The following is a 27,589-nucleotide window of genomic DNA, read 5'->3' as shown; positions in this document are numbered from 1 at the left end:
CGCCGAGAAATCCACCCTTTCATGTACGGCATGGTGGGAAAACAATTCTGAAATTAGAACTTCTTAGTGAGGCTGCGGTGGCGAGTATTCCTGTATGCCTCGGTGGCGCAGTGGGCTGCGCATGTCATTATCTTAAGGGCGTACGTTCTATCCTCAACTCAGCCATCTCATTTTCTCTCCACGACGGTGAAAGGCACAGCATAGCTTTTGCGAGGTAAGGCCGTATTTGCCGTTTATTACCACCTAGGCTACTTTGCGTCAACGTGTGTTTGTTTCCAGTTATTACTAATTACAGTTTTGCTAGTTGCACTCGAGACTGAAAGCGATGTTTGCCTAGTATGACTTGCGCGCTTTGGGAGTGAGTAAGCGGGATCGTGGTGGCGGACAGAGTTCAGCGTTGGCGCCAGATTCGGCCCTAAAGTTGCGTGGAGGAGACGTATTTCTGGACGCATACACACGTAGTGGATCGTTGAGGTGTGTCCGGTATGGTCTAGTGGCTAGGATACCTGGCTTTCACCCAGGAGGCCCGGGTTCGATTCCCGGTACCTGAACGTGAATTCTCGGGGCTGAGATGAGAAAACTTCTCACGGCCGTTTTTCGTCTTCGTGGAGCTGCTGCTCTGGGTTCCAAGTATAAGGTGAGAGAAAGTCAAGGAAAAGAGATACATCCTCACGTTAATGGCGGGGCTGTTTTGAAGGGAGAGGAGACGGTTTTGCGGTTTTGGACTGCTGATGCGACACTGTTGCATTGCCCGTTAGCTCAGTGGGCTGTAGCGTCGTGCTAGTAATGCATAGGTCATGGGTTCCTTCCCTCCACGGGCCATTCCATTTTCTCCCCTAATAGGAAATGCTGCCTCCTGCGAGACTCTGCCAGGCAGATTCTAAATGATGTGCACATCCAGCTAGAAGTCTGAACGTTTCGCTAAGGGGATGCCAACGGCCAGCTCACTTTCAATTAATGAAGTTAAGCAGACGTTTGCGTGGTTAGTGAGTGGATGGGTGATCGTCCGGGAACTCTGCGTGCTATTGGACCCTTCCATTTCAACCCCCACCCTCCTCCTTTTATGCTACAGTGTTGACGTGCTATGATGCCTCCCTAAGCAATTTAAATTACGTTAACGAACATATGATCCACAATTTAATGAGGCTGTTTGCAAAAAGAGCGCAAGGAAAGTGCAAGAACGACTTTGGCAATAACAGAACCGTACGAATCAACAGATAATTTCTCAAATGTGTAGATAACACTGTGCGAAGCAGTGAGATTTCCGAAATTTGTAAATGAAAGTTTAGCTTTTCGTATTGAAAAGGAAAAGTACTCTTGATTACTTTATTTCTCGCAGCCGATTGTCGTACTTCTCCTGTCATATCGGCCCCACCGCCGAGCGGCAGCGAGCGGCAGTCGAGCAAAGTCGGGCCAAGTCGACACACGATGAAGTGAAATTAATCCACTTAGCTGGAACGAGGCAGGAGACGAGGAGATACTACCTGTGCCGCGACACGTGGCAATTTCGAGGATCGCATGGTCTAGAACACACACTATTGCGCTACGCAAAAATGACAATCCTCCTGCGGTGGCCGGGAATCGAACACGGATCAACTGCTTGGGAAGCAACCATGCTGTCCGTTACACCACCACCGCATTGCGCTGCAGGCTTCCTGTGTCGCGGTGCGTTGTCGCCCCTGCTGCCACCAGAGGATCAAGCGACCCTGCTGCAGGCGCTCTGCCCGCCGGCACATCGGAACGCGGTGCCACGTTGCTTCCAGGGCGATGCACTGTAACTAGACGCAGCATTGACTTCCGCCGAGAAATCCACCCTTTCATGTACGGCATGGTGGGAAAACAATTCTGAAATTAGAACTTCTTAGTGAGGCTGCGGTGGCGAGTATTCCTGTATGCCTCGGTGGCGCAGTGGGCTGCGCATGTCATTATCTTAAGGGCGTACGTTCTATCCTCAACTCAGCCATCTCATTTTCTGTCCACGACGGTGAAAGGCACAGCATAGCTTTTGCGAGGTAAGGCCGTATTTGCCGTTTATTACCACCTAGGCTACTTTGCGTCAACGTGTGTTTGTTTCCAGTTATTCCTAATTACAGTTTTGCTAGTTGCACTCGAGACTGAAAGCGATGTTTGCCTAGTATGACTTGCGCGCTTTGGGAGTGAGTAAGCGGGATCGTGGTGGCGGACAGAGTTCAGCGTTGGCGCCAGATTCGGCCCTAAAGTTGCGTGGAGGAGACGTATTTCTGGACGCATACACACGTAGTGGATCGTTGAGGTGTGTCCGGTATGGTCTAGTGGCTAGGATACCTGGCTTTCACCCAGGAGGCCCGGGTTCGATTCCCGGTACCTGAACGTGAATTCTCGGGGCTGAGATGAGAAAACTTCTCACGGCCGTTTTTCGTCTTCGTGGAGCTGCTGCTCTGGGTTCCAAGTATAAGGTGAGAGAAAGTCAAGGAAAAGAGATACATCCTCACGTTAATGGCGGGGCTGTTTTGAAGGGAGAGGAGACGGTTTTGCGGTTTTGGACTGCTGATGCGACACTGTTGCATTGCCCGTTAGCTCAGTGGGCTGTAGCGTCGTGCTAGTAATGCATAGGTCATGGGTTCCTTCCCTCCACGGGCCATTCCATTTTCTCCCCTAATAGGAAATGCTGCCTCCTGCGAGACTCTGCCAGGCAGATTCTAAATGATGTGCACATCCAGCTAGAAGTCTGAACGTTTCGCTAAGGGGATGCCAACGGCCAGCTCACTTTCAATTAATGAAGTTAAGCAGACGTTTGCGTGGTTAGTGAGTGGATGGGTGATCGTCCGGGAACTCTGCGTGCTATTGGACCCTTCCATTTCAACCCCCACCCTCCTCCTTTTATGCTACAGTGTTGACGTGCTATGATGCCTCCCTAAGCAATTTAAATTACGTTAACGAACATATGATCCACAATTTAATGAGGCTGTTTGCAAAAAGAGCGCAAGGAAAGTGCAAGAACGACTTTGGCAATAACAGAACCGTACGAATCAACAGATAATTTCTCAAATGTGTAGATAACACTGTGCGAAGCAGTGAGATTTCCGAAATTTGTAAATGAAAGTTTAGCTTTTCGTATTGAAAAGGAAAAGTACTCTTGATTACTTTATTTCTCGCAGCCGATTGTCGTACTTCTCCTGTCATATCGGCCCCACCGCCGAGCGGCAGCGAGCGGCAGTCGAGCAAAGTCGGGCCAAGTCGACACACGATGAAGTGAAATTAATCCACTTAGCTGGAACGAGGCAGGAGACGAGGAGATACTACCTGTGCCGCGACACGTGGCAATTTCGAGGATCGCATGGTCTAGAACACACACTATTGCGCTACGCAAAAATGACAATCCTCCTGCGGTGGCCGGGAATCGAACACGGATCAACTGCTTGGGAAGCAACCATGCTGACCGTTACACCACCACCGCATTGCGCTGCAGGCTTCCTGTGTCGCGGTGCGTTGTCGCCCCTGCTGCCACCAGAGGATCAAGCGACCCTGCTGCAGGCGCTCTGCCCGCCGGCACATCGGAACGCGGTGCCACGTTGCTTCCAGGGCGATGCACTGTAACTAGACGCAGCATTGATTTCCGCCGAGAAATCCACCCTTTTCATGTACGGCATGGTGGGAAAACAATTCTGAAATTAGAACTTCTTAGTGAGGCTGCGGTGGCGAGTATTCCTGTATGCCTCGGTGGCGCAGTGGGCTGCGCATGTCATTATCTTAAGGGCGTACGTTCTATCCTCAACTCAGCCATCTCATTTTCTCTCCACGACGGTGAAAGGCACAGCATAGCTTTTGCGAGGTAAGGCCGTATTTGCCGTTTATTACCACCTAGGCTACTTTGCGTCAACGTGTGTTTGTTTCCAGTTATTACTAATTACAGTTTTGCTAGTTGCACTCGAGACTGAAAGCGATGTTTGCCTAGTATGACTTGCGCGCTTTGGGAGTGAGTAAGCGGGATCGTGGTGGCGGACAGAGTTCAGCGTTGGCGCCAGATTCGGCCCTAAAGTTGCGTGGAGGAGACGTATTTCTGGACGCATACACACGTAGTGGATCGTTGAGGTGTGTCCGGTATGGTCTAGTGGCTAGGATACCTGGCTTTCACCCAGGAGGCCCGGGTTCGATTCCCGGTACCTGAACGTGAATTCTCGGGGCTGAGATGAGAAAACTTCTCACGGCCGTTTTTCGTCTTCGTGGAGCTGCTGCTCTGGGTTCCAAGTATAAGGTGAGAGAAAGTCAAGGAAAAGAGATACATCCTCACGTTAATGGCGGGGCTGTTTTGAAGGGAGAGGAGACGGTTTTGCGGTTTTGGACTGCTGATGCGACACTGTTGCATTGCCCGTTAGCTCAGTGGGCTGTAGCGTCGTGCTAGTAATGCATAGGTCATGGGTTCCTTCCCTCCACGGGCCATTCCATTTTCTCCCCTAATAGGAAATGCTGCCTCCTGCGAGACTCTGCCAGGCAGATTCTAAATGATGTGCACATCCAGCTAGAAGTCTGAACGTTTCGCTAAGGGGATGCCAACGGCCAGCTCACTTTCAATTAATGAAGTTAAGCAGACGTTTGCGTGGTTAGTGAGTGGATGGGTGATCGTCCGGGAACTCTGCGTGCTATTGGACCCTTCCATTTCAACCCCCACCCTCCTCCTTTTATGCTACAGTGTTGACGTGCTATGATGCCTCCCTAAGCAATTTAAATTACGTTAACGAACATATGATCCACAATTTAATGAGGCTGTTTGCAAAAAGAGCGCAAGGAAAGTGCAAGAACGACTTTGGCAATAACAGAACCGTACGAATCAACAGATAATTTCTCAAATGTGTAGATAACACTGTGCGAAGCAGTGAGATTTCCGAAATTTGTAAATGAAAGTTTAGCTTTTCGTATTGAAAAGGAAAAGTACTCTTGATTACTTTATTTCTCGCAGCCGATTGTCGTACTTCTCCTGTCATATCGGCCCCACCGCCGAGCGGCAGCGAGCGGCAGTCGAGCAAAGTCGGGCCAAGTCGACACACGATGAAGTGAAATTAATCCACTTAGCTGGAACGAGGCAGGAGACGAGGAGATACTACCTGTGCCGCGACACGTGGCAATTTCGAGGATCGCATGGTCTAGAACACACACTATTGCGCTACGCAAAAATGACAATCCTCCTGCGGTGGCCGGGAATCAAACACGGATCAACTGCTTGGGAAGCAACCATGCTGACCGTTACACCACCACCGCATTGCGCTGCAGGCTTCCTGTGTCGCGGTGCGTTGTCGCCCCTGCTGCCACCAGAGGATCAAGCGACCCTGCTGCAGGCGCTCTGCCCGCCGGCACATCGGAACGCGGTGCCACGTTGCTTCCAGGGCGATGCACTGTAACTAGACGCAGCATTGACTTCCGCCGAGAAATCCACCCTTTCATGTACGGCATGGTGGGAAAACAATTCTGAAATTAGAACTTCTTAGTGAGGCTGCGGTGGCGAGTATTCCTGTATGCCTCGGTGGCGCAGTGGGCTGCGCATGTCATTATCTTAAGGGCGTACGTTCTATCCTCAACTCAGCCATCTCATTTTCTCTCCACGACGGTGAAAGGCACAGCATAGCTTTTGCGAGGTAAGGCCGTATTTGCCGTTTATTACCACCTAGGCTACTTTGCGTCAACGTGTGTTTGTTTCCAGTTATTACTAATTACAGTTTTGCTAGTTGCACTCGAGACTGAAAGCGATGTTTGCCTAGTATGACTTGCGCGCTTTGGGAGTGAGTAAGCGGGATCGTGGTGGCGGACAGAGTTCAGCGTTGGCGCCAGATTCGGCCCTAAAGTTGCGTGGAGGAGACGTATTTCTGGACGCATACACACGTAGTGGATCGTTGAGGTGTGTCCGGTATGGTCTAGTGGCCCAGTCTGCCTGCAGCGGCCGTGGCGTGCGGTTGTCTGTGCTTCGCGCTGCGGCTGGCTTGTTTACTTCTGCGGGGTAAGTCGCTCGCTAGCAGCGGTTATTCTTGCGTTTGTGGAATGACGTTGATAATTCAGTGATGGCACATACTATGAGGAAAGACACCTTGAAGTTAATGTTCGATAACACGTTTGCCCGACCAACATCCTTCGAAATCGAGGATTTCCTCGAAGATGTGATGAAAATTGGCCTCGATGAGATTATCGGTATACATTTGTCGATTCTGTCTAGCATCGTTTATATCAAGATGAGAGATGCCGAGTTTTGTGACAAACTAGTTGACTCCTTTAGTTCTGGTTTGAAGTTTAAGCATAGTGATGGCAATGTGGGTGTGGTTACTGTTTCTCACGCCGGGCTTGGACTTCGAACAATTCGCATTTTTGAACTTCCGTTTGAGGTTCCAGCAGAACAGATAAACGTTGCGATATCGCCGTATGGCAAAGTTTTGAGCAACTTTGCAGAACGTTGGTCTCCGGCGCATAAGTATCCGGTACTGAATGGCGTCAGGCAGCTTAAAGTTGACTTGCAACGACATATTCCGTCGTACGTCACGGTTTGTGGGTACCGTGCCGTCGTAATGTATGATGGCCAACCTAGAACATGTGCCAGATGTAACTCGACGGGACATGTTCGTGCGGAATGTTTACAGCGTCGTGTAGTTCAACTGCCAACCGGAGAGAGTGTTAGCCCTCCCGCGATGTCAACATTACAGCCATCGTACGTGTCGGTTGCCCGCGGTGAGCCGTCAATACAACCGATTCGCGATAAACCTGCCGGACCCAGTTCCGTCGTTAATGTGACGTCTCCGGGCACGCCAGTCGCGTCCGAGATGGCTGCTTCTGAAACACATGAAACTAACAGGACCAGTGAGATGACGGTGGACCAGCCTTCACGGGGTGCCGAGTTGGTGGAGGTGTCCATGGCTCCTGCTCCCATGTCTGAACGAGTCGCTGAAACGATGCCCAACTCCGACACAGTAATACGTGGTAATCGATCTCCGAAGAAAAATAAAAAGCGGAGGATGGCTCACCAAGGTGCGGAAGATGCAGCACCGAGCTTGCGGGGAAAGGCTAAATTAATCGGTCAGAATTTAAAAGAAGGGCCCGCAGACGCTGCCGCCTCGCCTTCGCGCTCGCGGGACACAACACGATCAGACGACACCATGTCGGAGACTCCCACGATGTACGACAGCGGACCAGATGAGACGCCAACTCAGCAAACTGAGCCACAGAATACGAATCCACCAGTTTCTGAGCCAGTAGGCACCCTTTGCTCTCCCAATTGGGCGGACGAGTTTGAAACGAACGAAGCTGATGTAGAGATGCAGGAGGATTCCACACCCTCGACCGGCTCCTTGCCCCCCGTATCAGCGGTTGATGGACACAACGTCCACGTGGCCATGGCTACTCAAACGACCGACACGGTCAGCGCCTCCCATTGAAGGCTGTATGACGCACCCTATCGTTTGCTCCTTTCGTACGAAACATCTATGACCACCTTGCAGGCCTACAAGATCCTGACTCTCAATATCAATAAGATACGCAGTGATTTGAATCTGAAGAACTTACAAGACTTGTTATACGCAGCCGACATCGATATAGCCATGCTTCAGGAAGTGAGTGAGATCAGGTTAGACCACATAGCAGGGTATAACGCTTTCGTGAACCCTGGCAACGGTTTCGAACTTGGAACAGCATTACTGTTAAAAGAAGGGATCATTGCAAATTGTGAGGCCAAACTGGTGACCGGCAGAGGGATAGCAGTCACTGTCAATAACATCAGACTGATTAATATTTACGCACCTTCTGGGTCCAGTAATAGGCAACACCGTGCAGAATTTTTTCGCCACGAGATCCTTCCGCTCTTCGGGACCAACTACAGTGATGTCATTTTTGGCGGCGATTTCAATTGTGTGCTTCGTCAAATCGATCAAACTCCTCACTTTAATCGGTGTGTCGAATTAGAACAGATCATTCAAGAACTCCGCTTCACTGACACTTGGACGCACATGCACGGAGTGGAAGTGGGTTTTACGCATGTTACCAATCATTCGGCAAGTCGGTTAGATAGAATTTACATATCGCGTAATTTAACGCAACACCTGCTACACACCGAAATATGGCCAACTGTATTTTCCGACCATGCTGCCTATATCTGCACCGTCAACATGCAAAAACAGGAAACATACCGGGGTCGAGGGTTATGGAAGTTCAACATCGCACATTTGCATGATCCTGCATGTCGAGAAGCCTTCCTGTCCACCTGGACGGCATGTGAACGCAAATTCAGATCCTACAACTCCGCGATCGAGTGGTGGCTCAAATGCGCCAAACCACAAATTAGGAAAACTTTAATGTTTTACTCCCGTCAGAAAAGTCTGTGGCACAAACGGACCATGGAATTTTACTTTCAGTGTCTTCGGGAGTTGTATAAATTTGACGCGACCGTTATCGGCAATTTTGCAAAGATCAAAAGAATTCAGGCGAAACTTTTAGCGCTGCAACGGAAACAGTTGGAAGGTTTTCAAATTCGGGCGCGAGTTCCTAAGACGGTGCAAGAAGCAGAGGCTGCCATGTATCACATGTTACGTGAAAGTCGACGAGGCAGTCGGAAAATCATTACACACATCCGAACCAGCACCGGGGCAATAGTTACTAAACAAAGTGACATTATGCGTGCGATTGAAGAGTACTATCGAGACCTGATGTCCAATAAAATGACAGATGATACCGTGTTTGCGGAGTTTGCGACAAATTTATCACGGAAACTCAGCCCCACAGAGGCGGCTCAGCTGATGACAGAGATGACAGAAGACGAATTAACAGACGTTATCCTAAGGAGTCCGAAGAATAAATCTCCTGGTTGCGATGGAATACCTGCAGAAATATATCAAACCTTCTGGCCGCAGATGAAATCGAAACTCCTTGCAATATGTAAAGAACTAATGAACCCACAAAACGTTATTCCGCAGGAATTTCGACAAGGAATTGTTGTCTTACTGCCCAAGACCCCGTGCAGTAACGACCTCACTAACCTGCGACCTCTCACGTTATTAAATAGTGATTATAAACTATTCGCCCGTGTTCTGAGCCAACGGCTCAAAACTGTCATGACCACAATCACAGGACAGTATAAAACGAGTGTCGGTAGAGATAGATCTATTTACCACACGCTCACGGATTACAGAGATGTCATTGCCGTAGCGGAGGCTTGCAAGTTAAAATGCGCCCTCGTCATGATAGACTTTGCAAAAGCGTTCGACAGGGTGAGCCATCGTTTCCTTTTCCGCGTCATGCAGGAGTTGGGGTTTCCGCACCAGTTCACCCAAGTACTCGACAATCTGATCCGTAATAGTACGTCGAGAATTCAAATTAATGGTCGCCTCAGTGGCGCTATTGATATCGAGTGTTCGGTGAGGCAAGGCTGTCCGATGTCGATGGCTCTCTTTGCCATCGCCATAGAACCTCTGCTCGCTACGCTAACTGCACATTTGCAGGGATTGGAAATCAATAGCCAGAAGATTGTGTGCCGTGCGTACGCAGATGATGTCGGCTTTCTTGTCGTGAACGCGCAAGAAGTGCGGTCCTCACTTCAAATACTTCAACGATATGAGGCGGTATCTGGGGCGAAGGTGAACTGGCAAAAATCCGGACTCATGAATGTCGGACGGGGAATAAATCTACCCAATCATACCCGATTACGAGAAATTACCAGTATAAAGTGCTTAGGACTTGAGTTTCGGCGGAAGATACAGAATACCATTGCTGTTAATTATAGAGCTTTACTTCATAAGGTTAGGGCATGTGTACAACTGCATAGCATGAGAAAACTGAATGCTCTCCAAAAAATTGAACTGGTCAACACTTATATCCTCTCGAAGATTAACTATGTCGCCAAAGTGTTGCCTCTTCCCAGTGGCATTGCACATAGAATGCTGTCTGCCCTGGGCCATTTTGTGACCAGAGGCCATATCTTCAAAGTTAAATATGTTACGTTGACGCTCCCTACTGGGAAGGGCGGATTGAACCTCACAGATGTCTATAAAAAGGCGCAGGCGCTCTATCTAAGCAGTATGTATAAGCTATGGACAAAATCTCCACACTGTCTCACTGCTCACCTTCTCAACGAAATCTCCCCAGCGAACCTCAACCCCCCGATTGATGTACATCATATTCCACACGACCTTTATCATTTCAAATACTTCCTGCTTGAATATAGTTATGCTCGAACAAGAATTCCGGCGAAGGAAATAACGGTGGTGAAGCAACTTTATAAGACTTTGATCGAGTCCACCTCCAGGAATAACATCGAAGACAAATATACAGCTCACAATTGGCGGGTGATTTGGGATAATATTCATTCACGCCATTTACCGTCTCACGTGCGAGCGTCTTGGTATCTCACGGTGAATCGCAAAATAGCTACCAATGCCAGACTCCATTCCATTCATCTGGCCGATTCACCCTTATGCAACACTTGCCAGGTACACGATAGCGAGGAACACCGATTTGTCTGCGAAAAAGTGCGAGATGTTTGGGCGGTCATACGACAGTTGTTGGCGAGCATCACTAGAACATGCCCTGCGACCATAACGCCAGCTGACTTCCTCACTCCGGAGGTAGTGCCTTACCCGCAGACCAAAAGAAATTCAGTAAACTGGCTTAAAGGCCACACAGTTTACTATCTTTTCAATGTGAACGAAACGAGTAAAGAAGACTTTCTCCTGTATTTAATGATACAGCACCACCGACTACAGAAAACTAAAAACTATAAAGCTCATTTTGCAAACTTTTTAAGTCACACGATCATTTCACAGCCAATATAGGATGGAGTGCTTAAAGCCATTTCTTCCGACATGGTGGATTCCACTCTTCCTTCGGACGCCCGAAGTGAAGACCAAAGAAGTAAGTGCGGGACAGACTAATTTACGAGTGCGTCACTTGGATCATTCGTCACGTTCAGAAATTAACAGAATGTTTGTAGTAGCGCGTTCCGTATCATTGGCGGATGCCCTGCACAGAACTGCGTTTCCTAGTTTCTTAATTGTAACAGTCGATCCGATGGAGAGAAACAACGATAGAAGACTTTTAATTTATATTTTTCATTCAATACTATGATTTGTGGGGGTGAGACGCACTCATGCGGTGCAAAGTGCACGGATTCCCAGCTCTCCTGAATACATATGAAAATGGACAACTTCATTTACACTGCAAATGGATGCAACATTTCGTCTCCGGACTAATTTCTGTTTTTATGTTACTGGCGGCGGAGTCAAGCCGCAGCATTTCTTCAGTGCGCCGATGAGGTAGGGTGCCGTGGTGACAGTTACGGTGGGAGACAAGATGGCCAGGCCTCAGATTGCATGACCCCTGCCCTCCTTGCCTCTCCCTGCCTGATACCACATAAAGCACAAAAAAAAAAAAAAAAAAAAAAAAAATATATATATATATATATATAAAATAAAAAAAAAATAAAAAAATGGATAAGGCAAAACAAAACAAGTCGTAAAAAAAAGTGGTAAAAAAAAAAAGTTGGTAGAGCGGTGGACTGAAAAAAAAAAAAAAAAAAAAAAAAGTGGTTAAAAAAAAAAAAAAGTGGTAATCGTCGTGCATAAAAAAAAAAAAAAAAAAAAAAAAAGTGGCTAGGATACCTGGCTTTCACCCAGGAGGCCCGGGTTCGATTCCCGGTACCTGAACGTGAATTCTCGGGGCTGAGATGAGAAAACTTCTCACGGCCGTTTTTCGTCTTCGTGGAGCTGCTGCTCTGGGTTCCAAGTATAAGGTGAGAGAAAGTCAAGGAAAAGAGATACATCCTCACGTTAATGGCGGGGCTGTTTTGAAGGGAGAGGAGACGGTTTTGCGGTTTTGGACTGCTGATGCGACACTGTTGCATTGCCCGTTAGCTCAGTGGGCTGTAGCGTCGTGCTAGTAATACATAGGTCATGGGTTCCTTCCCTCCACGGGCCATTCCATTTTCTCCCCTAATAGGAAATGCTGCCTCCTGCGAGACTCTGCCAGGCAGATTCTAAATGATGTGCACATCCAGCTAGAAGTCTGAACGTTTCGCTAAGGGGATGCCAACGGCCAGCTCACTTTCAATTAATGAAGTTTATGCAGACGTTTGCGCGGTTAGTGAGTGGATGGGTGATCGTCCGGGAACTCTGCGTGCTATTGGACCCTTCCATTTCAACCCCCACCCTCCTCCTTTTATGCTACAGTGTTGACGTGCTATGATGCCTCCCTAAGCAATTTAAATTACGTTAACGAACATATGATCCACAATTTAATGAGGCTGTTTGCAAAAAGAGCGCAAGGAAAGTGCAAGAACGACTTTGGCAATAACAGAACCGTACGAATCAACAGATAATTTCTCAAATGTGTAGATAACACTGTGCGAAGCAGTGAGATTTCCGAAATTTGTAAATGAAAGTTTAGCTTTTCGTATTGAAAAGGAAAAGTACTCTTGATTACTTTATTTCTCGCAGCCGATTGTCGTACTTCTCCTGTCATATCGGCCCCACCGCCGAGCGGCAGCGAGCGGCAGTCGAGCAAAGTCGGGCCAAGTCGACACACGATGAAGTGAAATTAATCCACTTAGCTGGAACGAGGCAGGAGACGAGGAGATACTACCTGTGCCGCGACACGTGGCAATTTCGAGGATCGCATGGTCTAGAACACACACTATTGCGCTACGCAAAAATGACAATCCTCCTGCGGTGGCCGGGAATCGAACACGGATCAACTGCTTGGGAAGCAACCATGCTGACCGTTACACCACCACCGCATTGCGCTGCAGGCTTCCTGTGTCGCGGTGCGTTGTCGCCCCTGCTGCCACCAGAGGATCAAGCGACCCTGCTGCAGGCGCTCTGCCCGCCGGCACATCGGAACGCGGTGCCACGTTGCTTCCAGGGCGATGCACTGTAACTAGACGCAGCATTGACTTCCGCCGAGAAATCCACCCTTTCATGTACGGCATGGTGGGAAAACAATTCTGAAATTAGAACTTCTTAGTGAGGCTGCGGTGGCGAGTATTCCTGTATGCCTCGGTGGCGCAGTGGGCTGCGCATGTCATTATCTTAAGGGCGTACGTTCTATCCTCAACTCAGCCATCTCATTTTCTGTCCACGACGGTGAAAGGCACAGCATAGCTTTTGCGAGGTAAGGCCGTATTTGCCGTTTATTACCACCTAGGCTACTTTGCGTCAACGTGTGTTTGTTTCCAGTTATTACTAATTACAGTTTTGCTAGTTGCACTCGAGACTGAAAGCGATGTTTGCCTAGTATGACTTGCGCGCTTTGGGAGTGAGTAAGCGGGATCGTGGTGGCGGACAGAGTTCAGCGTTGGCGCCAGATTCGGCCCTAAAGTTGCGTGGAGGAGACGTATTTCTGGACGCATACACACGTAGTGGATCGTTGAGGTGTGTACGGTATGGTCTAGTGGCTAGGATACCTGGCTTTCACCCAGGAGGCCCGGGTTCGATTCCCGGTACCTGAACGTGAATTCTCGGGGCTGAGATGAGAAAACTTCTCACGGCCGTTTTTCGTCTTCGTGGAGCTGCTGCTCTGGGTTCCAAGTATAAGGTGAGAGAAAGTCAAGGAAAAGAGATACATCCTCACGTTAATGGCGGGGCTGTTTTGAAGGGAGAGGAGACGGTTTTGCGGTTTTGGACTGCTGATGCGACACTGTTGCATTGCCCGTTAGCTCAGTGGGCTGTAGCGTCGTGCTAGTAATACATAGGTCATGGGTTCCTTCCCTCCACGGGCCATTCCATTTTCTCCCCTAATAGGAAATGCTGCCTCCTGCGAGACTCTGCCAGGCAGATTCTAAATGATGTGCACATCCAGCTAGAAGTCTGAACGTTTCGCTAAGGGGATGCCAACGGCCAGCTCACTTTCAATTAATGAAGTTTATGCAGACGTTTGCGTGGTTAGTGAGTGGATGGGTGATCGTCCGGGAACTCTGCGTGCTATTGGACCCTTCCATTTCAACCCCCACCCTCCTCCTTTTATGCTACAGTGTTGACGTGCTATGATGCCTCCCTAAGCAATTTAAATTACGTTAACGAACATATGATCCACAATTTAATGAGGCTGTTTGCAAAAAGAGCGCAAGGAAAGTGCAAGAACGACTTTGGCAATAACAGAACCGTACGAATCAACAGATAATTTCTCAAATGTGTAGATAACACTGTGCGAAGCAGTGAGATTTCCGAAATTTGTAAATGAAAGTTTAGCTTTTCGTATTGAAAAGGAAAAGTACTCTTGATTACTTTATTTCTCGCAGCCGATTGTCGTACTTCTCCTGTCATATCGGCCCCACCGCCGAGCGGCAGCGAGCGGCAGTCGAGCAAAGTCGGGCCAAGTCGACACACGATGAAGTGAAATTAATCCACTTAGCTGGAACGAGGCAGGAGACGAGGAGATACTACCTGTGCCGCGACACGTGGCAATTTCGAGGATCGCATGGTCTAGAACACACACTATTGCGCTACGCAAAAATGACAATCCTCCTGCGGTGGCCGGGAATCGAACACGGATCAACTGCTTGGGAAGCAACCATGCTGACCGTTACACCACCACCGCATTGCGCTGCAGGCTTCCTGTGTCGCGGTGCGTTGTCGCCCCTGCTGCCACCAGAGGATCAAGCGACCCTGCTGCAGGCGCTCTGCCCGCCGGCACATCGGAACGCGGTGCCACGTTGCTTCCAGGGCGATGCACTGTAACTAGACGCAGCATTGACTTCCGCCGAGAAATCCACCCTTTCATGTACGGCATGGTGGGAAAACAATTCTGAAATTAGAACTTCTTAGTGAGGCTGCGGTGGCGAGTATTCCTGTATGCCTCGGTGGCGCAGTGGGCTGCGCATGTCATTATCTTAAGGGCGTACGTTCTATCCTCAACTCAGCCATCTCATTTTCTGTCCACGACGGTGAAAGGCACAGCATAGCTTTTGCGAGGTAAGGCCGTATTTGCCGTTTATTACCACCTAGGCTACTTTGCGTCAACGTGTGTTTGTTTCCAGTTATTACTAATTACAGTTTTGCTAGTTGCACTCGAGACTGAAAGCGATGTTTGCCTAGTATGACTTGCGCGCTTTGGGAGTGAGTAAGCGGGATCGTGGTGGCGGACAGAGTTCAGCGTTGGCGCCAGATTCGGCCCTAAAGTTGCGTGGAGGAGACGTATTTCTGGACGCATACACACGTAGTGGATCGTTGAGGTGTGTACGGTATGGTCTAGTGGCTAGGATACCTGGCTTTCACCCAGGAGGCCCGGGTTCGATTCCCGGTACCTGAACGTGAATTCTCGGGGCTGAGATGAGAAAACTTCTCACGGCCGTTTTTCGTCTTCGTGGAGCTGCTGCTCTGGGTTCCAAGTATAAGGTGAGAGAAAGTCAAGGAAAAGAGATACATCCTCACGTTAATGGCGGGGCTGTTTTGAAGGGAGAGGAGACGGTTTTGCGGTTTTGGACTGCTGATGCGACACTGTTGCATTGCCCGTTAGCTCAGTGGGCTGTAGCGTCGTGCTAGTAATACATAGGTCATGGGTTCCTTCCCTCCACGGGCCATTCCATTTTCTCCCCTAATAGGAAATGCTGCCTCCTGCGAGACTCTGCCAGGCAGATTCTAAATGATGTGCACATCCAGCTAGAAGTCTGAACGTTTCGCTAAGGGGATGCCAACGGCCAGCTCACTTTCAATTAATGAAGTTTATGCAGACGTTTGCGTGGTTAGTGAGTGGATGGGTGATCGTCCGGGAACTCTGCGTGCTATTGGACCCTTCCATTTCAACCCCCACCCTCCTCCTTTTATGCTACAGTGTTGACGTGCTATGATGCCTCCCTAAGCAATTTAAATTACGTTAACGAACATATGATCCACAATTTAATGAGGCTGTTTGCAAAAAGAGCGCAAGGAAAGTGCAAGAACGACTTTGGCAATAACAGAACCGTACGAATCAACAGATAATTTCTCAAATGTGTAGATAACACTGTGCGAAGCAGTGAGATTTCCGAAATTTGTAAATGAAAGTTTAGCTTTTCGTATTGAAAAGGAAAAGTACTCTTGATTACTTTATTTCTCGCAGCCGATTGTCGTACTTCTCCTGTCATATCGGCCCCACCGCCGAGCGGCAGCGAGCGGCAGTCGAGCAAAGTCGGGCCAAGTCGACACACGATGAAGTGAAATTAATCCACTTAGCTGGAACGAGGCAGGAGACGAGGAGATACTACCTGTGCCGCGACACGTGGCAATTTCGAGGATCGCATGGTCTAGAACACACACTATTGCGCTACGCAAAAATGACAATCCTCCTGCGGTGGCCGGGAATCGAACACGGATCAACTGCTTGGGAAGCAACCATGCTGACCGTTACACCACCACCGCATTGCGCTGCAGGCTTCCTGTGTCGCGGTGCGTTGTCGCCCCTGCTGCCACCAGAGGATCAAGCGACCCTGCTGCAGGCGCTCTGCCCGCCGGCACATCGGAACGCGGTGCCACGTTGCTTCCAGGGCGATGCACTGTAACTAGACGCAGCATTGACTTCCGCCGAGAAATCCACCCTTTCATGTACGGCATGGTGGGAAAACAATTCTGAAATTAGAACTTCTTAGTGAGGCTGCGGTGGCGAGTATTCCTGTATGCCTCGGTGGCGCAGTGGGCTGCGCATGTCATTATCTTAAGGGCGTACGTTCTATCCTCAACTCAGCCATCTCATTTTCTGTCCACGACGGTGAAAGGCACAGCATAGCTTTTGCGAGGTTAGGCCGTATTTGCCGTTTATTACCACCTAGGCTACTTTGCGTCAACGTGTGTTTGTTTCCAGTTATTACTAATTACAGTTTTGCTAGTTGCACTCGAGACTGAAAGCGATGTTTGCCTAGTATGACTTGCGCGCTTTGGGAGTGAGTAAGCGGGATCGTGGTGGCGGACAGAGTTCAGCGTTGGCGCCAGATTCGGCCCTAAAGTTGCGTGGAGGAGACGTATTTCTGGACGCATACACACGTAGTGGATCGTTGAGGTGTGTACGGTATGGTCTAGTGGCTAGGATACCTGGCTTTCACCCAGGAGGCCCGGGTTCGATTCCCGGTACCTGAACGTGAATTCTCGGGGCTGAGATGAGAAAACTTCTCACGGCCGTTTTTCGTCTTCGTGGAGCTGCTGCTCTGGGTTCCAAGTATAAGGTGAGAGAAAGTCAAGGAAAAGAGATACATCCTCACGTTAATGGCGGGGCTGTTTTGAAGGGAGAGGAGACGGTTTTGCGGTTTTGGACTGCTGATGCGACACTGTTGCATTGCCCGTTAGCTCAGTGGGCTGTAGCGTCGTGCTAGTAATACATAGGTCATGGGTTCCTTCCCTCCACGGGCCATTCCATTTTCTCCCCTAATAGGAAATGCTGCCTCCTGCGAGACTCTGCCAGGCAGATTCTAAATGATGTGCACATCCAGCTAGAAGTCTGAACGTTTCGCTAAGGGGATGCCAACGGCCAGCTCACTTTCAATTAATGAAGTTTATGCAGACGTTTGCGTGGTTAGTGAGTGGATGGGTGATCGTCCGGGAACTCTGCGTGCTATTGGACCCTTCCATTTCAACCCCCACCCTCCTCCTTTTATGCTACAGTGTTGACGTGCTATGATGCCTCCCTAAGCAATTTAAATTACGTTAACGAACATATGATCCACAATTTAATGAGGCTGTTTGCAAAAAGAGCGCAAGGAAAGTGCAAGAACGACTTTGGCAATAACAGAACCGTACGAATCAACAGATAATTTCTCAAATGTGTAGATAACACTGTGCGAAGCAGTGAGATTTCCGAAATTTGTAAATGAAAGTTTAGCTTTTCGTATTGAAAAGGAAAAGTACTCTTGATTACTTTATTTCTCGCAGCCGATTGTCGTACTTCTCCTGTCATATCGGCCCCACCGCCGAGCGGCAGCGAGCGGCAGTCGAGCAAAGTCGGGCCAAGTCGACACACGATGAAGTGAAATTAATCCACTTAGCTGGAACGAGGCAGGAGACGAGGAGATACTACCTGTGCCGCGACACGTGGCAATTTCGAGGATCGCATGGTCTAGAACACACACTATTGCGCTACGCAAAAATGACAATCCTCCTGCGGTGGCCGGGAATCGAACACGGATCAACTGCTTGGGAAGCAACCATGCTGACCGTTACACCACCACCGCATTGCGCTGCAGGCTTCCTGTGTCGCGGTGCGTTGTCGCCCCTGCTGCCACCAGAGGATCAAGCGACCCTGCTGCAGGCGCTCTGCCCGCCGGCACATCGGAACGCGGTGCCACGTTGCTTCCAGGGCGATGCACTGTAACTAGACGCAGCATTGACTTCCGCCGAGAAATCCACCCTTTCATGTACGGCATGGTGGGAAAACAATTCTGAAATTAGAACTTCTTAGTGAGGCTGCGGTGGCGAGTATTCCTGTATGCCTCGGTGGCGCAGTGGGCTGCGCATGTCATTATCTTAAGGGCGTACGTTCTATCCTCAACTCAGCCATCTCATTTTCTCTCCACGACGGTGAAAGGCACAGCATAGCTTTTGCGAGGTAAGGCCGTATTTGCCGTTTATTACCACCTAGGCTACTTTGCGTCAACGTGTGTTTGTTTCCAGTTATTACTAATTACAGTTTTGCTAGTTGCACTCGAGACTGAAAGCGATGTTTGCCTAGTATGACTTGCGCGCTTTGGGAGTGAGTAAGCGGGATCGTGGTGGCGGACAGAGTTCAGCGTTGGCGCCAGATTCGGCCCTAAAGTTGCGTGGAGGAGACGTATTTCTGGACGCATACACACGTAGTGGATCGTTGAGGTGTGTACGGTATGGTCTAGTGGCTAGGATACCTGGCTTTCACCCAGGAGGCCCGGGTTCGATTCCCGGTACCTGAACGTGAATTCTCGGGGCTGAGATGAGAAAACTTCTCACGGCCGTTTTTCGTCTTCGTGGAGCTGCTGCTCTGGGTTCCAAGTATAAGGTGAGAGAAAGTCAAGGAAAAGAGATACATCCTCACGTTAATGGCGGGGCTGTTTTGAAGGGAGAGGAGACGGTTTTGCGGTTTTGGACTGCTGATGCGACACTGTTGCATTGCCCGTTAGCTCAGTGGGCTGTAGCGTCGTGCTAGTAATACATAGGTCATGGGTTCCTTCCCTCCACGGGCCATTCCATTTTCTCCCCTAATAGGAAATGCTGCCTCCTGCGAGACTCTGCCAGGCAGATTCTAAATGATGTGCACATCCAGCTAGAAGTCTGAACGTTTCGCTAAGGGGATGCCAACGGCCAGCTCACTTTCAATTAATGAAGTTTATGCAGACGTTTGCGTGGTTAGTGAGTGGATGGGTGATCGTCCGGGAACTCTGCGTGCTATTGGACCCTTCCATTTCAACCCCCACCCTCCTCCTTTTATGCTACAGTGTTGACGTGCTATGATGCCTCCCTAAGCAATTTAAATTACGTTAACGAACATATGATCCACAATTTAATGAGGCTGTTTGCAAAAAGAGCGCAAGGAAAGTGCAAGAACGACTTTGGCAATAACAGAACCGTACGAATCAACAGATAATTTCTCAAATGTGTAGATAACACTGTGCGAAGCAGTGAGATTTCCGAAATTTGTAAATGAAAGTTTAGCTTTTCGTATTGAAAAGGAAAAGTACTCTTGATTACTTTATTTCTCGCAGCCGATTGTCGTACTTCTCCTGTCATATCGGCCCCACCGCCGAGCGGCAGCGAGCGGCAGTCGAGCAAAGTCGGGCCAAGTCGGCACACGATGAAGTGAAATCAATCCACTTAGCTGGAACGAGGCAGGAGACGAGGAGATACTACCTGTGCCGCGACGCGTGGCAATTTCGAGGATCGCATGGTCTAGAACACACACTATTGCGCTACGCAAAAATGACAATCCTCCTGCGGTGGCCGGGAATCGAACACGGATCAACTGCTTGGGAAGCAACCATGCTGAAAGTTACACCACCACCGCATTGCGCTGCAGGCTTCCTGTGTCGCGGTGCGTTGTCGCCCCTGCTGCCACCAGAGGATCAAGCGACCCTGCTGCAGGCGCTCTGCCCGCCGGCACATCGGAACGCGGTGCCACGTTGCTTCCAGGGCGATGCACTGTAACTAGACGCAGCATTGACTTCCGCCGAGAAATCCACCCTTTCATGTACGGCATGGTGGGAAAACAATTCTGAAATTAGAACTTCTTAGTGAGGCTGCGGTGGCGAGTATTCCTGTATGCCTCGGTGGCGCAGTGGGCTGCGCATGTCATTATCTTAAGGGCGTACGTTCTATCCTCAACTCAGCCATCTCATTTTCTCTCCACGACGGTGAAAGGCACAGCATAGCTTTTGCGAGGTAAGGCCGTATTTGCCGTTTATTACCACCTAGGCTACTTTGCGTCAACGTGTGTTTGTTTCCAGTTATTACTAATTACAGTTTTGCTAGTTGCACTCGAGACTGAAAGCGATGTTTGCCTAGTATGACTTGCGCGCTTTGGGAGTGAGTAAGCGGGATCGTGGTGGCGGACAGAGTTCAGCGTTGGCGCCAGATTCGGCCCTAAAGTTGCGTGGAGGAGACGTATTTCTGGACGCATACACACGTAGTGGATCGTTGAGGTGTGTCCGGTATGGTCTAGTGGCTAGGATACCTGGCTTTCACCCAGGAGGCCCGGGTTCGATTCCCGGTACCTGAACGTGAATTCTCGGGGCTGAGATGAGAAAACTTCTCACGGCCGTTTTTCGTCTTCGTGGAGCTGCTGCTCTGGGTTCCAAGTATAAGGTGAGAGAAAGTCAAGGAAAAGAGATACATCCTCACGTTAATGGCGGGGCTGTTTTGAAGGGAGAGGAGACGGTTTTGCGGTTTTGGACTGCTGATGCGACACTGTTGCATTGCCCGTTAGCTCAGTGGGCTGTAGCGTCGTGCTAGTAATACATAGGTCATGGGTTCCTTCCCTCCACGGGCCATTCCATTTTCTCCCCTAATAGGAAATGCTGCCTCCTGCGAGACTCTGCCAGGCAGATTCTAAATGATGTGCACATCCAGCTAGAAGTCTGAACGTTTCGCTAAGGGGATGCCAACGGCCAGCTCACTTTCAATTAATGAAGTTTATGCAGACGTTTGCGTGGTTAGTGAGTGGATGGGTGATCGTCCGGGAACTCTGCGTGCTATTGGACCCTTCCATTTCAACCCCCACCCTCCTCCTTTTATGCTACAGTGTTGACGTGCTATGATGCCTCCCTAAGCAATTTAAATTACGTTAACGAACATATGATCCACAATTTAATGAGGCTGTTTGCAAAAAGAGCGCAAGGAAAGTGCAAGAACGACTTTGGCAATAACAGAACCGTACGAATCAACAGATAATTTCTCAAATGTGTAGATAACACTGTGCGAAGCAGTGAGATTTCCGAAATTTGTAAATGAAAGTTTAGCTTTTCGTATTGAAAAGGAAAAGTACTCTTGATTACTTTATTTCTCGCAGCCGATTGTCGTACTTCTCCTGTCATATCGGCCCCACCGCCGAGCGGCAGCGAGCGGCAGTCGAGCAAAGTCGGGCCAAGTCGGCACACGATGAAGTGAAATCAATCCACTTAGCTGGAACGAGGCAGGAGACGAGGAGATACTACCTGTGCCGCGACGCGTGGCAATTTCGAGGATCGCATGGTCTAGAACACACACTATTGCGCTACGCAAAAATGACAATCCTCCTGCGGTGGCCGGGAATCGAACACGGATCAACTGCTTGGGAAGCAACCATGCTGAAAGTTACACCACCACCGCATTGCGCTGCAGGCTTCCTGTGTCGCGGTGCGTTGTCGCCCCTGCTGCCACCAGAGGATCAAGCGACCCTGCTGCAGGCGCTCTGCCCGCCGGCACATCGGAACGCGGTGCCACGTTGCTTCCAGGGCGATGCACTGTAACTAGACGCAGCATTGACTTCCGCCGAGAAATCCACCCTTTCATGTACGGCATGGTGGGAAAACAATTCTGAAATTAGAACTTCTTAGTGAGGCTGCGGTGGCGAGTATTCCTGTATGCCTCGGTGGCGCAGTGGGCTGCGCATGTCATTATCTTAAGGGCGTACGTTCTATCCTCAACTCAGCCATCTCATTTTCTCTCCACGACGGTGAAAGGCACAGCATAGCTTTTGCGAGGTAAGGCCGTATTTGCCGTTTATTACCACCTAGGCTACTTTGCGTCAACGTGTGTTTGTTTCCAGTTATTACTAATTACAGTTTTGCTAGTTGCACTCGAGACTGAAAGCGATGTTTGCCTAGTATGACTTGCGCGCTTTGGGAGTGAGTAAGCGGGATCGTGGTGGCGGACAGAGTTCAGCGTTGGCGCCAGATTCGGCCCTAAAGTTGCGTGGAGGAGACGTATTTCTGGACGCATACACACGTAGTGGATCGTTGAGGTGTGTCCGGTATGGTCTAGTGGCTAGGATACCTGGCTTTCACCCAGGAGGCCCGGGTTCGATTCCCGGTACCTGAACGTGAATTCTCGGGGCTGAGATGAGAAAACTTCTCACGGCCGTTTTTCGTCTTCGTGGAGCTGCTGCTCTGGGTTCCAAGTATAAGGTGAGAGAAAGTCAAGGAAAAGAGATACATCCTCACGTTAATGGCGGGGCTGTTTTGAAGGGAGAGGAGACGGTTTTGCGGTTTTGGACTGCTGATGCGACACTGTTGCATTGCCCGTTAGCTCAGTGGGCTGTAGCGTCGTGCTAGTAATACATAGGTCATGGGTTCCTTCCCTCCACGGGCCATTCCATTTTCTCCCCTAATAGGAAATGCTGCCTCCTGCGAGACTCTGCCAGGCAGATTCTAAATGATGTGCACATCCAGCTAGAAGTCTGAACGTTTCGCTAAGGGGATGCCAACGGCCAGCTCACTTTCAATTAATGAAGTTTATGCAGACGTTTGCGTGGTTAGTGAGTGGATGGGTGATCGTCCGGGAACTCTGCGTGCTATTGGACCCTTCCATTTCAACCCCCACCCTCCTCCTTTTATGCTACAGTGTTGACGTGCTATGATGCCTCCCTAAGCAATTTAAATTACGTTAACGAACATATGATCCACAATTTAATGAGGCTGTTTGCAAAAAGAGCGCAAGGAAAGTGCAAGAACGACTTTGGCAATAACAGAACCGTACGAATCAACAGATAATTTCTCAAATGTGTAGATAACACTGTGCGAAGCAGTGAGATTTCCGAAATTTGTAAATGAAAGTTTAGCTTTTCGTATTGAAAAGGAAAAGTACTCTTGATTACTTTATTTCTCGCAGCCGATTGTCGTACTTCTCCTGTCATATCGGCCCCACCGCCGAGCGGCAGCGAGCGGCAGTCGAGCAAAGTCGGGCCAAGTCGGCACACGATGAAGTGAAATCAATCCACTTAGCTGGAACGAGGCAGGAGACGAGGAGATACTACCTGTGCCGCGACGCGTGGCAATTTCGAGGATCGCATGGTCTAGAACACACACTATTGCGCTACGCAAAAATGACAATCCTCCTGCGGTGGCCGGGAATCGAACACGGATCAACTGCTTGGGAAGCAACCATGCTGAAAGTTACACCACCACCGCATTGCGCTGCAGGCTTCCTGTGTCGCGGTGCGTTGTCGCCCCTGCTGCCACCAGAGGATCAAGCGACCCTGCTGCAGGCGCTCTGCCCGCCGGCACATCGGAACGCGGTGCCACGTTGCTTCCAGGGCGATGCACTGTAACTAGACGCAGCATTGACTTCCGCCGAGAAATCCACCCTTTCATGTACGGCATGGTGGGAAAACAATTCTGAAATTAGAACTTCTTAGTGAGGCTGCGGTGGCGAGTATTCCTGTATGCCTCGGTGGCGCAGTGGGCTGCGCATGTCATTATCTTAAGGGCGTACGTTCTATCCTCAACTCAGCCATCTCATTTTCTCTCCACGACGGTGAAAGGCACAGCATAGCTTTTGCGAGGTAAGGCCGTATTTGCCGTTTATTACCACCTAGGCTACTTTGCGTCAACGTGTGTTTGTTTCCAGTTATTACTAATTACAGTTTTGCTAGTTGCACTCGAGACTGAAAGCGATGTTTGCCTAGTATGACTTGCGCGCTTTGGGAGTGAGTAAGCGGGATCGTGGTGGCGGACAGAGTTCAGCGTTGGCGCCAGATTCGGCCCTAAAGTTGCGTGGAGGAGACGTATTTCTGGACGCATACACACGTAGTGGATCGTTGAGGTGTGTCCGGTATGGTCTAGTGGCTAGGATACCTGGCTTTCACCCAGGAGGCCCGGGTTCGATTCCCGGTACCTGAACGTGAATTCTCGGGGCTGAGATGAGAAAACTTCTCACGGCCGTTTTTCGTCTTCGTGGAGCTGCTGCTCTGGGTTCCAAGTATAAGGTGAGAGAAAGTCAAGGAAAAGAGATACATCCTCACGTTAATGGCGGGGCTGTTTTGAAGGGAGAGGAGACGGTTTTGCGGTTTTGGACTGCTGATGCGACACTGTTGCATTGCCCGTTAGCTCAGTGGGCTGTAGCGTCGTGCTAGTAATACATAGGTCATGGGTTCCTTCCCTCCACGGGCCATTCCATTTTCTCCCCTAATAGGAAATGCTGCCTCCTGCGAGACTCTGCCAGGCAGATTCTAAATGATGTGCACATCCAGCTAGAAGTCTGAACGTTTCGCTAAGGGGATGCCAACGGCCAGCTCACTTTCAATTAATGAAGTTTATGCAGACGTTTGCGTGGTTAGTGAGTGGATGGGTGATCGTCCGGGAACTCTGCGTGCTATTGGACCCTTCCATTTCAACCCCCACCCTCCTCCTTTTATGCTACAGTGTTGACGTGCTATGATGCCTCCCTAAGCAATTTAAATTACGTTAACGAACATATGATCCACAATTTAATGAGGCTGTTTGCAAAAAGAGCGCAAGGAAAGTGCAAGAACGACTTTGGCAATAACAGAACCGTACGAATCAACAGATAATTTCTCAAATGTGTAGATAACACTGTGCGAAGCAGTGAGATTTCCGAAATTTGTAAATGAAAGTTTAGCTTTTCGTATTGAAAAGGAAAAGTACTCTTGATTACTTTATTTCTCGCAGCCGATTGTCGTACTTCTCCTGTCATATCGGCCCCACCGCCGAGCGGCAGCGAGCGGCAGTCGAGCAAAGTCGGGCCAAGTCGACACACGATGAAGTGAAATTAATCCACTTAGCTGGAACGAGGCAGGAGACGAGGAGATACTACCTGTGCCGCGACGCGTGGCAATTTCGAGGATCGCATGGTCTAGAACACACACTATTGCGCTACGCAAAAATGACAATCCTCCTGCGGTGGCCGGGAATCGAACACGGATCAACTGCTTGGGAAGCAACCATGCTGAAAGTTACACCACCACCGCATTGCGCTGCAGGCTTCCTGTGTCGCGGTGCGTTGTCGCCCCTGCTGCCACCAGAGGATCAAGCGACCCTGCTGCAGGCGCTCTGCCCGCCGGCACATCGGAACGCGGTGCCACGTTGCTTCCAGGGCGATGCACTGTAACTAGACGCAGCATTGACTTCCGCCGAGAAATCCACCCTTTCATGTACGGCATGGTGGGAAAACAATTCTGAAATTAGAACTTCTTAGTGAGGCTGCGGTGGCGAGTATTCCTGTATGCCTCGGTGGCGCAGTGGGCTGCGCATGTCATTATCTTAAGGGCGTACGTTCTATCCTCAACTCAGCCATCTCATTTTCTCTCCACGACGGTGAAAGGCACAGCATAGCTTTTGCGAGGTAAGGCCGTATTTGCCGTTTATTACCACCTAGGCTACTTTGCGTCAACGTGTGTTTGTTTCCAGTTATTACTAATTACAGTTTTGCTAGTTGCACTCGAGACTGAAAGCGATGTTTGCCTAGTATGACTTGCGCGCTTTGGGAGTGAGTAAGCGGGATCGTGGTGGCGGACAGAGTTCAGCGTTGGCGCCAGATTCGGCCCTAAAGTTGCGTGGAGGAGACGTATTTCTGGACGCATACACACGTAGTGGATCGTTGAGGTGTGTCCGGTATGGTCTAGTGGCTAGGATACCTGGCTTTCACCCAGGAGGCCCGGGTTCGATTCCCGGTACCTGAACGTGAATTCTCGGGGCTGAGATGAGAAAACTTCTCACGGCCGTTTTTCGTCTTCGTGGAGCTGCTGCTCTGGGTTCCAAGTATAAGGTGAGAGAAAGTCAAGGAAAAGAGATACATCCTCACGTTAATGGCGGGGCTGTTTTGAAGGGAGAGGAGACGGTTTTGCGGTTTTGGACTGCTGATGCGACACTGTTGCATTGCCCGTTAGCTCAGTGGGCTGTAGCGTCGTGCTAGTAATACATAGGTCATGGGTTCCTTCCCTCCACGGGCCATTCCATTTTCTCCCCTAATAGGAAATGCTGCCTCCTGCGAGACTCTGCCAGGCAGATTCTAAATGATGTGCACATCCAGCTAGAAGTCTGAACGTTTCGCTAAGGGGATGCCAACGGCCAGCTCACTTTCAATTAATGAAGTTTATGCAGACGTTTGCGTGGTTAGTGAGTGGATGGGTGATCGTCCGGGAACTCTGCGTGCTATTGGACCCTTCCATTTCAACCCCCACCCTCCTCCTTTTATGCTACAGTGTTGACGTGCTATGATGCCTCCCTAAGCAATTTAAATTACGTTAACGAACATATGATCCACAATTTAATGAGGCTGTTTGCAAAAAGAGCGCAAGGAAAGTGCAAGAACGACTTTGGCAATAACAGAACCGTACGAATCAACAGATAATTTCTCAAATGTGTAGATAACACTGTGCGAAGCAGTGAGATTTCCGAAATTTGTAAATGAAAGTTTAGCTTTTCGTATTGAAAAGGAAAAGTACTCTTGATTACTTTATTTCTCGCAGCCGATTGTCGTACTTCTCCTGTCATATCGGCCCCACCGCCGAGCGGCAGCGAGCGGCAGTCGAGCAAAGTCGGGCCAAGTCGACACACGATGAAGTGAAATTAATCCACTTAGCTGGAACGAGGCAGGAGACGAGGAGATACTACCTGTGCCGCGACACGTGGCAATTTCGAGGATCGCATGGTCTAGAACACACACTATTGCGCTACGCAAAAATGACAATCCTCCTGCGGTGGCCGGGAATCAAACACGGATCAACTGCTTGGGAAACAACCATGCTGACCGTTACACCACCACCGCATTGCGCTGCAGGCTTCCTGTGTCGCGGTGCGTTGTCGCCCCTGCTGCCACCAGAGGATCAAGCGACCCTGCTGCAGGCGCTCTGCCCGCCGGCACATCGGAACGCGGTGCCACGTTGCTTCCAGGGCGATGCACTGTAACTAGACGCAGCATTGACTTCCGCCGAGAAATCCACCCTTTCATGTACGGCATGGTGGGAAAACAATTCTGAAATTAGAACTTCTTAGTGAGGCTGCGGTGGCGAGTATTCCTGTATGCCTCGGTGGCGCAGTGGGCTGCGCATGTCATTATCTTAAGGGCGTACGTTCTATCCTCAACTCAGCCATCTCATTTTCTCTCCACGACGGTGAAAGGCACAGCATAGCTTTTGCGAGGTAAGGCCGTATTTGCCGTTTATTACCACCTAGGCTACTTTGCGTCAACGTGTGTTTGTTTCCAGTTATTACTAATTACAGTTTTGCTAG

General features: G+C 49.7%; 16 non-coding genes across 16 annotated transcripts; 11 read left to right on the top strand and 5 right to left on the bottom strand.

Moving 5' to 3' along the window:
* Nucleotides 1–479: 479 nt before the first annotated feature.
* Trnae-uuc lies at nucleotides 480–551 on the top strand. The gene has a single exon. It is a non-coding gene; the product is annotated as a tRNA-Glu (tRNA).
* Nucleotides 552–2,277: 1,726 nt separating this feature from the next.
* Trnae-uuc lies at nucleotides 2,278–2,349 on the top strand. Its single transcript has one exon. It is a non-coding gene; the product is annotated as a tRNA-Glu (tRNA).
* Nucleotides 2,350–3,364: 1,015 nt separating this feature from the next.
* Nucleotides 3,365–3,436, bottom strand: Trnag-ccc. The gene has a single exon. It is a non-coding gene; the product is annotated as a tRNA-Gly (tRNA).
* Nucleotides 3,437–4,076: 640 nt separating this feature from the next.
* On the top strand, nucleotides 4,077–4,148 carry Trnae-uuc. Its single transcript has one exon. It is a non-coding gene; the product is annotated as a tRNA-Glu (tRNA).
* Nucleotides 4,149–12,661: 8,513 nt separating this feature from the next.
* On the bottom strand, nucleotides 12,662–12,733 carry Trnag-ccc. Its single transcript has one exon. It is a non-coding gene; the product is annotated as a tRNA-Gly (tRNA).
* Nucleotides 12,734–13,372: 639 nt separating this feature from the next.
* On the top strand, nucleotides 13,373–13,444 carry Trnae-uuc. Its single transcript has one exon. It is a non-coding gene; the product is annotated as a tRNA-Glu (tRNA).
* Nucleotides 13,445–14,460: 1,016 nt separating this feature from the next.
* Nucleotides 14,461–14,532, bottom strand: Trnag-ccc. Its single transcript has one exon. It is a non-coding gene; the product is annotated as a tRNA-Gly (tRNA).
* Nucleotides 14,533–15,171: 639 nt separating this feature from the next.
* On the top strand, nucleotides 15,172–15,243 carry Trnae-uuc. Its single transcript has one exon. It is a non-coding gene; the product is annotated as a tRNA-Glu (tRNA).
* Nucleotides 15,244–16,259: 1,016 nt separating this feature from the next.
* On the bottom strand, nucleotides 16,260–16,331 carry Trnag-ccc. The gene has a single exon. It is a non-coding gene; the product is annotated as a tRNA-Gly (tRNA).
* Nucleotides 16,332–16,970: 639 nt separating this feature from the next.
* On the top strand, nucleotides 16,971–17,042 carry Trnae-uuc. The gene has a single exon. It is a non-coding gene; the product is annotated as a tRNA-Glu (tRNA).
* A 1,016-nt stretch (nucleotides 17,043–18,058) lies between these two features.
* Nucleotides 18,059–18,130, bottom strand: Trnag-ccc. The gene has a single exon. It is a non-coding gene; the product is annotated as a tRNA-Gly (tRNA).
* A 639-nt stretch (nucleotides 18,131–18,769) lies between these two features.
* Nucleotides 18,770–18,841, top strand: Trnae-uuc. The gene has a single exon. It is a non-coding gene; the product is annotated as a tRNA-Glu (tRNA).
* A 1,727-nt stretch (nucleotides 18,842–20,568) lies between these two features.
* Trnae-uuc lies at nucleotides 20,569–20,640 on the top strand. The gene has a single exon. It is a non-coding gene; the product is annotated as a tRNA-Glu (tRNA).
* A 1,727-nt stretch (nucleotides 20,641–22,367) lies between these two features.
* Trnae-uuc lies at nucleotides 22,368–22,439 on the top strand. Its single transcript has one exon. It is a non-coding gene; the product is annotated as a tRNA-Glu (tRNA).
* A 1,727-nt stretch (nucleotides 22,440–24,166) lies between these two features.
* Trnae-uuc lies at nucleotides 24,167–24,238 on the top strand. Its single transcript has one exon. It is a non-coding gene; the product is annotated as a tRNA-Glu (tRNA).
* A 1,727-nt stretch (nucleotides 24,239–25,965) lies between these two features.
* On the top strand, nucleotides 25,966–26,037 carry Trnae-uuc. Its single transcript has one exon. It is a non-coding gene; the product is annotated as a tRNA-Glu (tRNA).
* The last annotated feature ends 1,552 nt before the right edge of the window (nucleotides 26,038–27,589 follow it).

This window comes from Schistocerca americana, chromosome 8 (assembly GCF_021461395.2).
Source record: "Schistocerca americana isolate TAMUIC-IGC-003095 chromosome 8, iqSchAmer2.1, whole genome shotgun sequence".
Classification (NCBI taxonomy): domain Eukaryota; kingdom Metazoa; phylum Arthropoda; class Insecta; order Orthoptera; family Acrididae; genus Schistocerca; species Schistocerca americana.
Note: the sequence above shows the minus strand (reverse complement) of the source record. Positions and strands in the feature narration are given on the sequence as shown.